Raw genomic sequence first — 8,866 nt, 5'->3', positions numbered from 1 at the left:
TTCTAACATCAACATTAAGGAACTTTGTCTTCTAAGAATGGTAGATGGAGGACATTAGGAGGTTATTCTCAGATGTGTGGTACTCAATTATAGTTAGATCAAGAAAGGGTTTCTTTACTTCTTCACAATGGTTAAAGCAAGGTGATCCACTATCACCATCACTGTTTATACTAAGAGTAAAGTGCTGTCACACTTGCTGAATAATATGTATGATGACCCCAGATTTGTCCCTTTCTCTATGAACACTAGAGGGCCCAAAATTAATCATCTAGCCTATGCAGATGACATAGTCATCTTTAGTGAAGGTAAAAGCAAATCTTTGAAACATGTCATGAAGCAAGTGAGACTTTATGAGAAAAGTTCAGGGCAGAAGGTGAATGAAGATAAGAGTTTCTTCTATACTTCACTAAAGGCCTCAACTTCAAGAGTAAACGAAATGATTGACAGAACTAGCTTCAAGCACAAGTAGTTTCGTTTCACCTACCTGGGGTGCCCTCTATATATAGGAAGGAAGAAATTATCAATTTTTGATGACTTGGTGAATAAAATCATAAAAAAGATACTTGGCTGGCAAGGGAAATTTCTATCTTATGGTGGCAAGATTACTCTGATGAAACATGTTCTGCAAGTTGTTTCTACATGTAAGCTTGTGGCAATGCACCCTCCTAAAGGAACCTTCGAACTGATAGAGAAACATTTTGCAAGATTCTTCTAGGAGTTAGAGATGAAAAAAGACAAATACCACTGGAGCTCGTAGGCTAACCTATGCTAGCCAAAGAAAGAAAGAGGTATTGGATTGAAAAGAATGAAGGACATTAGTGACTCATTAGCGTATAAAAGATGGTGGAACTTTAGGACACAACAACCACTGTGGTCCTCATTCATTAAAGCCAAATATTGTAGCAGAAGCCACCTAGTAGCAAAGGCAAAGGTGGCTAAACAATCACATACATGGGCAAAACTGATGCAAATCGGGGACAAGGTGGAAAAACATCTCATATGGAAGGTGCAGAAAGGTGGAACTAATTTTTGGTGGGACAACTGGACTACTAAAGGAGCCTTAGCACTCTTGATTCCTACTCAGTCAAGAGCTGCTAAAGATACGGTACAGAACTATATCATTGAAGATACTTGGAATTATGAAAAACGGGCATATATACTTCCAATAGACATTGTTCAGGAGATTACCATCATACCCATTGGAAGAATTGCCAAGAGGACTATTCATTGTGGGAACCAGGAGACGATGGCCACTTCTTTACCAAGTCTGCTACTCAACAACTTATTCAGCATAAGCAAATAGATAACATCAGAAGCAAAGTATGTCACTCGCATTTACCTTTCAAAATCTCTTTCTTGGCGTGGAGATTAGTCCAAAAGAAACTATCTTTCGATGACACAATTGGAAGGTTTGGAATAAACTCCATATCTATATGTTTCTGTTGTAATGTCAAAAAGAGAGAAACTATCTAGCATTTGTTCATGGATAGTGAAGTTGCAGTACATTTGTGGAAATACTTTGGAGGCTCCTTGGGTATCCAATACATAAATGAAATAGTAAATGAGAAGCTAAGTAGAAGGTGGCGAACTAAATCGAAAAATGCAGTATATAAATTGGTCTTGCAAACAACTTCTATTGTAATCTACTGGGAGTTATGGAGGCAGAGGTGTTCGTGTAATTACGGTGGTCAGAAGAAGATGCGGCATAGAAGAATGCATGCAACATCAAATATGGTGGACGGTTCAACAAGCTACACGTTTGACTTTCCCAAATTGTTCACTGAGAAATACTTGGGACGAGCTCTGTGATATTGTGGAGAGACTAAGACCAACTACCAAATGGAAAATGGTGAAATGGATAAAGCCTCCAAATGGCAGTGTTAAAACCAATACAGATGGAAGCTTTGCAAGGGAGAAGGCTGGAATTGGAGGCATGATTAGAAACCAGCAGGGAATGATGATCATGGCATTCTCAATGCCAATTTCGTGCTCTAGTAAAAACCAAGCAGAGGCACTAGTAGAAAAATTTGGAATCCAATGGTGTTTGCAAAATGGAATTTACGAATGCATTCTTGAGATCGACTCATTGATCATCGTAGATATGCTGAAGATGGGAACCACCGGAAATCTGAAACTCAAAGGATTAATTGATGATATATCACAGATCAAGTCCCAAGTTAATTGCAGTATTTCACATTGCTTAAGGGAAGCTAACTATGTAGCGGATATTTTGGCTAAAAAAGCTACTACTTCTGGGCAGACACAATTAATTTTTGACTGGCATCAATTACCCAATATGGCGATGAGTTTTTACCATCTTGACAGATGTCAAATGCCTAAAATTGCGCTTAGGTATGATAAGGCGAACTTCTTTGTAAGCTAATTTTACATTTTCAATTTTCTTGGAAGGGCTGTAGGTGGAATGTACCTCAGCTTACTTCTGTGCGAGGGTCCTTTGAACTATCTTTGCAATCTGCATTTTGAATGGAATAAATGAACTCCCAATAGAGGAGTTTAAAATTTATATAAAAAAGGTGAATCGAGCTTTAAACACGGCCCTACTTCTTTAGTACACGAGCATGAGCCCGAACTCAATTCAAATTTTCTTTTAGAAGTTAATCCTATCAATCAACAAGCCTAATATCATAAAGTTTTATGAAGAATTAAGAAGTCTTAGTGTGTTAGGAATTTTTAATAACTAATCTACGTTCTTTTCTGAAATATACAAGAAGAAAAACTTACTCCCTCCCTGAAAAACTCTTTGTAAAGATTCCCGAAAAAATGAGATCTTCTAGTAATATTGCAACAATTTTTTTTGTAATTCATGTATGATATAACCACAATTTTAAAAACTTGTGTGTGTCTTGATTCTTGACTTATTTTCTATCAATTCAAAATAACATGATAAATAAAAATTATTTACTGTAGTTGAGTCTGATATATAGCTAGCTAAAGATCGTTTCATATTAATTAATTATATATTAAGGACCTAATTTATGTGCATCGATAGTTTAAAGAAGTTTTTAATCTATTGTAGCGAATATATAGCTTATTTTATTTTTCAAATTACTAAAATAATTTTACTTGTTATAATAGTTATTCCATGTCCTAATAGTATCAAAATGCTTTTAAGCGTAGAGAAATTAAACCATATCGAATTTTCTTCTTGGGGCTGCTGCATGTACCCTTTGAAAAATTATGGAAGCGTCTTTGTTTTTTCCTTTTTTTTGTGAGTGCAGTTCTTTCTTTTTGAACATAAGCATCCGAAAGTCAAGTACGACTTGGAATGGAACTAAATAAACAAAAAATATATATCAACAACAACACCAGCATACCTAACCGTATATCCCTACCTTGTGAAGATATTTATTTCTGATAGACCCTCGGTTTAAGAAACACATAGTCATAGCAGTTAGGAAAAAAAAAATATATACAGGAAATAAATTCTTCCTTTTTCTAACATAAACATTTCAGAGTAATGAAGTACGACTTAGAATTGGAAAGAAACTAAATAAACAAAATAGTATTTCAATCACAACCAATTCATTTGCTCTCAGCTGTAGAACCCCACAAATTCAGGGAGATTGAAAAGCATATGGAAAAATTCTTTTGGGGTTCAACTAATGGAAACAGAAATATCATTGGAGTTCCTTGTCTAATTTGTGCTATCCTACTGATGAGAATGGACTAGGTCTCAGAAGGTTGTAGGATATCAATGAAAGTTTTAACATGAATGAAAAGGTGGTGGTGTTTTAGAGCTGGTGAATCATTATGGGCTCAATTCCTCAGTTTCACCCAGGGCGAATGTAGCATTATATCCATGGTTCAATTGAAGCCATAATTTTCGGCGCTGTAGACAAATTCATATGTAAAAATTTATTAAAATTGTAACAAATAGTAGATTGAATCTAATAATTTAAAAATACAGTGAGTATAATGTTAAGCGCCTCAAATGTTGAACCTAAAAAGTTCAAATTATGGATCCACCTCTGGTTTCAACTACTGTACATTTATCTCACATGTGGCCAAATTATCTCTCTCAACTCAGTCTCAATTGTGGAGATATGTGCTGAAAACTAGGGACATGGTGGAGGATAGGCTTATGTGGAAGATAAATGTTGGAAACAACAACCTATGGTGGGATAATTGGACTGGTATGGGTGCAAGGATCAGATCATACGTGTGGAGGTTACTCCTGGTAATCAAATGGACAAACAATTGATCAGTAATGGTAACTGAAACATTGACCGAATGCATTTTCCAGAATTTCTTTCAGAGCATATTTTTACTGTACCAATTGGAGATCAGAATTATCCAAACTTTCCTGTCTAGACACCAAATATAAATGAGGTATTTTCTACCTCCTTAGCTTGGAACCAGAGGCGGAGCCAGAACTTCAAGTTTATGGGTTTGAAATTCTAATCGTTTTAAGTTACTGGATTCTAATTAATCATTTGTATATATTTAATGGATTTTTTAAAATAAATACAGGGTTAGAACCAAAGTTACTGGGTTCGGCTGAACCCACTCGCAGCACTGTAGCTCCACCTCTCCATGAAACATTACTAGAGAGAGAAAAAAGAAAAATCGCCTTTGCAAATGAAGATTTGGCACAAATTCCTTCCATTTATGATGTCTTTAATTATGTGATGAATTCTTAAAAATACATTACCTTTTGATGATGTTCTTCCCGGATTTGGCCAGAACAGGGAATCAATGTGTTTCTGCTGCAGGAATCCACGGGTAGAGTTCCCACAACATGCGTTTATGGGTAGAGAGATATCTGCAATAATCTGGAAGACTTTTGATAGTCCTTTGGGTGGGAGCTGAGGATATTCCTATCTGAACCATGTTGACAAGGTGGTGGGGTATAAAGCCTAGTAACAGTGTTCATCAAACTCTCTTACAAGTTACACCTATAATTATTTATAGGAAAATTTGGAAGGCTTGTGTTGCAGTTAGGCATGGAGATTTGTTTACCGATAAAACGGTACAGTTGAATTTGAAATGTGGTTTATGGACACGTGAATTAATTTGATCCAGGAACATGGAATAAATAAGAACAGAATTAAGATTATAAGAATAACTTAAAGGAAATACAAGAACAATGTTAAGAACACAAGAAAGCAAGTAATTTTATATAGATACAAATTCTCTTATTTATAACTCTATTTAGAGAGGCAAGATCCCCAAATTAAGCTCTTCTTGAATGAGAATAAAACCCCTATTGATGGCTGCATAACAGTCGAATATTAATACAGAGATTCTTTGTAAGGACTGCTCATTGAAAGCAACCTTTTCCAACCGATGTCTTCCTTTCAAATCTTTGTTCTTTGTTCCAATGCCTTCAGAACTTATTCAACACCGGCCACATGCTTGAATCTGGTGTCAACTATTTACTGACTCATACCTTACCTGTCTTCAATTTCACGTGTCATCTCGTCATTCGTCCAACTACTGATAACCAATTTTATCCCATACAGATAGTCCCCATACTTTTCGGTGATAAAACTTTATGTTATCGGGAAGTAGATATGACCCATTTTCTTAGTGGGAAAGCTCATGAATGGTTCCTGACACTTGAAAGAATGCACTTCTTCTTGTATTTAATGACCCAACACATGTTATCCCGTGATTCGGCAAATATTTTTGCCAGTTTTCAAGGTAATCATGGTGATGAAGTTTGCCGTCTATAAACTTCTCCACTACTCATCCCTCTTACCTTTCACTTTTACAAACTCTTCTTCTTCTTTGAATTTCGTTTGAACCCTTCAGAAAAAACTCCACTTTCTTAGTAAAATTTTCTTACCCGGGATTTTCTACTATCATGTCTTCTGTTACTTCTACCCTATGAAACTCTGACCTCCTTATCGGTGGTGGCCCTAAGAAGAACAAAATGAAAGAAGCCGATGATGAATCCGATCCTCCAACCTTTAACTCCATCATACCTTCTCAACTCAACTCTCAATTGGACTTTTAAGTTCAAAAGTAAACCATCAACCCTAATAACCACAAAAATTGTCATGTTCGCCAATACCCTTCTTCTATTCGCTATGTTAACATTCCTAGTGTAAAGGAAAATTGCGATTAGAATAACATTGAAATATTTGTCCCCAATTTGGTGGAAAGATTCACCTTCACCAAACTAGGGATCATGTATATTTATCATACCCTTTCACTTTATGACAGGGTCAAGAGGTTGTAACGACCCGATCGGTCATTTTGAGCTTAAGCGCTTCATTTGGTGGTTTGAGACTTTGAGTAGCTTCATATTATATATTATGACATACATGTATGGCTATTTTTGGTTTTCAAGCGGTTGGGGATTGATCTGGAAGAATGATTCTCGTTTTAGAAGCTTTAAGTTGGAAGAATTAACCAAGATTTGACTTTTGGGTAAACGGACTCAAAATCGGGTTTTACTTATTCCTATAGGTTTGTATGATATTTTTTGACATGTCCACAAAGTTTGATTAAATTTCGATGAGTTTTGGATAAGTTTGGATTTTATGGTGATTGTTTTCAACTTCGACGTCGATTTGAGCATAAAGGTTGCCATATTGAGCAAACGGCCTTTAATTCGTGTTTCAACTAAATCATTATATCCGTATCGTAATTTTGCAACCATAGCAACTGAAATCATCAAGTTTCGATATTGTATGAGGAATTTATGATCATTTTACTAAGAATTGGGTTACCGAATTTTTCAGATTAATTACAAAGTTGCCACTGAATTCGTATTTAAAAAATCTGCACTATTTTAAAATATTGAAACCAACATATCTCCTTCATTATAAGGTCGAATGGAGTGATTCAGAAGCCTAACTTGACTAGAATTTTACGAGGAATCCATTGGAGGCATCAAAAGGGAGTTTCAGGATCGTTTGGTATAAGAAACGAGGCAGAACATCTGAGTAGAAGCATATAAAATCGAGGGTTTGTTCATTTGGTCATATTTTGAGTTATGGATCTAGGATTTGGGCGATTTTAGAGGCGATTTTTACCACATGGATTGGGAAAAGTGTTCTATACTTGGTTTTTGTTATATTTTATTAATCCATCTTCATTTTTGGTATTTGATTGATGATTTTAAAATGTAATTTGGGGTTTTTGTCTAAAATTTTATAAAGTGAATTTTTGGGTTTTGAATGTCGATTCGGAGTCGGATTTGAGTGAAACTAGTATGGTTGGACTTGTAATTGAATGGGTTGTCAGATTTTGTGAGTTCTGTCGGATTGCAAGGTGCAAGCCCGGGTTTGAATTTTTGATTAACTTTGGGCTTTTGATTAAAGATTCCACCTTTATCGGTTGGGTTTGTTTCCTTTGGCATTTGATGTTCTTGAGTTGTTTTTGGCTAGTTTCAATCCGTTCGGATGTCGGTACGCACAAGATGGCATTTCTGGAGTATTATTTGGCTTGCACGGTATCGGATTCGGCTTGTTCGAGGTAAGTAACACTTCTAAACTTGGCGCTGAGGGTATGAATCCCTAAACATATGTGTTATATGTTTGGTGTTGAGGTGACACACATGCTAGGTGACGGACGTGTGGGCGTACACTGTGTGCGTTATGACTCGGTTGATTCTGTGGTACTGTGTAGTGTGAGCACGTGATTTTGCCCTAAGCAACAATTCCCAAATTTCAAACAAAACAATTTTTTCTAGTATTTTACAAATTTTTGTGAATTTTGTGGCATTCTTTGGTAATTGTTGCATTTTTATTTGTGCATCTTAATCCATATGAAAATACCAAAATATGCGTTGGCATTTAGGGATTTAATTTCACAATTGTAGTACTAATTAGTTGTAGAATAAAATGTAAAGAAAATTGCAAGAAAATAGTTCTTCGCATTACTAATTATTGTGTTTGTCTTTAAATAGAGTTGTAGGTAATTTTAGGAGTTAAATAGTGTAATTAGGTCTTTGCTTTGTTTTAACATCTTTATAAAATCAGAAAAAATAAATAAATACAAAAAAAAAATACAATAATAGATAAAGGAAGGAAAAGGGAAAAAGAAAAAATTCAATTTGGTCTTGAGTAAAGACCAAATTTGGGCTAAAAACAGGTAGCCCAAACAATTTCCACGTCCAGGCCCAGTTCACCTCTACCCGGTCCAGGCGCCCATGCCTGTGAGACCAACAAAACGACGTAGTATAGGAAGCATACTACGTCGTTTTGAGTTAAAAGCCAAATCAAATCCAGGCCATCTACCCACTCTAATCCAACGGCCCAGTTTTAATCTCGTATTTTAGATATAAGTGTCTGAAATCTTCAGAAAAGTTTGAGACCAAAATCATCCTCCTCGTACCTCCCCTGTAACGCCGGTGCCGGCCACCGTCCTCCGCCCTAGCCCCACCATCCCTCCGCCGTCCGCCGCCGGCCGGAAATCGTCGCCGTCGGCGGCGATGCTCCGATCAACCCCAAAATTACACCCCAGATTCCCCTTCTCCTCCTCTACCCAAATCCACTGTCCTTTGCTTTCAAATATTACTGGAACTCGTCGAATATCCGTTCAAAATTTTCCGGCCAAGTCGCCGGTTATGCCAAACGGTCCCAAATTAACACCATGGGACCGCCTTGACCTCCTCTATCCAACCCCCATAGCCACGTGTCTCAAATATGGCCAGAATTGTCCAAATATCCGATCAAAATCCGGCAGAACCCTAAATTAGAAAATCTTGGGGATTTTCGACCATAACTTCCCTAATCATGTGTGTTCTTTTGGAAAACACACGATTAGGGATGTTACGCGTCAAGAATCCCGGAGGATTCAAACAAATGATCGGTCAGAGCTCACCCCATAATCAGTCAAGTGCTCAAGCTAAGTAAGTTTTCTTCGTTCTCCTTCGTTAGTCTTTTCCTCTTGA

The sequence above is a fragment of the Nicotiana attenuata genome, unplaced genomic scaffold (genome assembly GCF_001879085.1).
Source record: "Nicotiana attenuata strain UT unplaced genomic scaffold, NIATTr2, whole genome shotgun sequence".
Lineage (NCBI taxonomy): Eukaryota > Viridiplantae > Streptophyta > Magnoliopsida > Solanales > Solanaceae > Nicotiana > Nicotiana attenuata.
Note: the sequence above shows the minus strand (reverse complement) of the source record.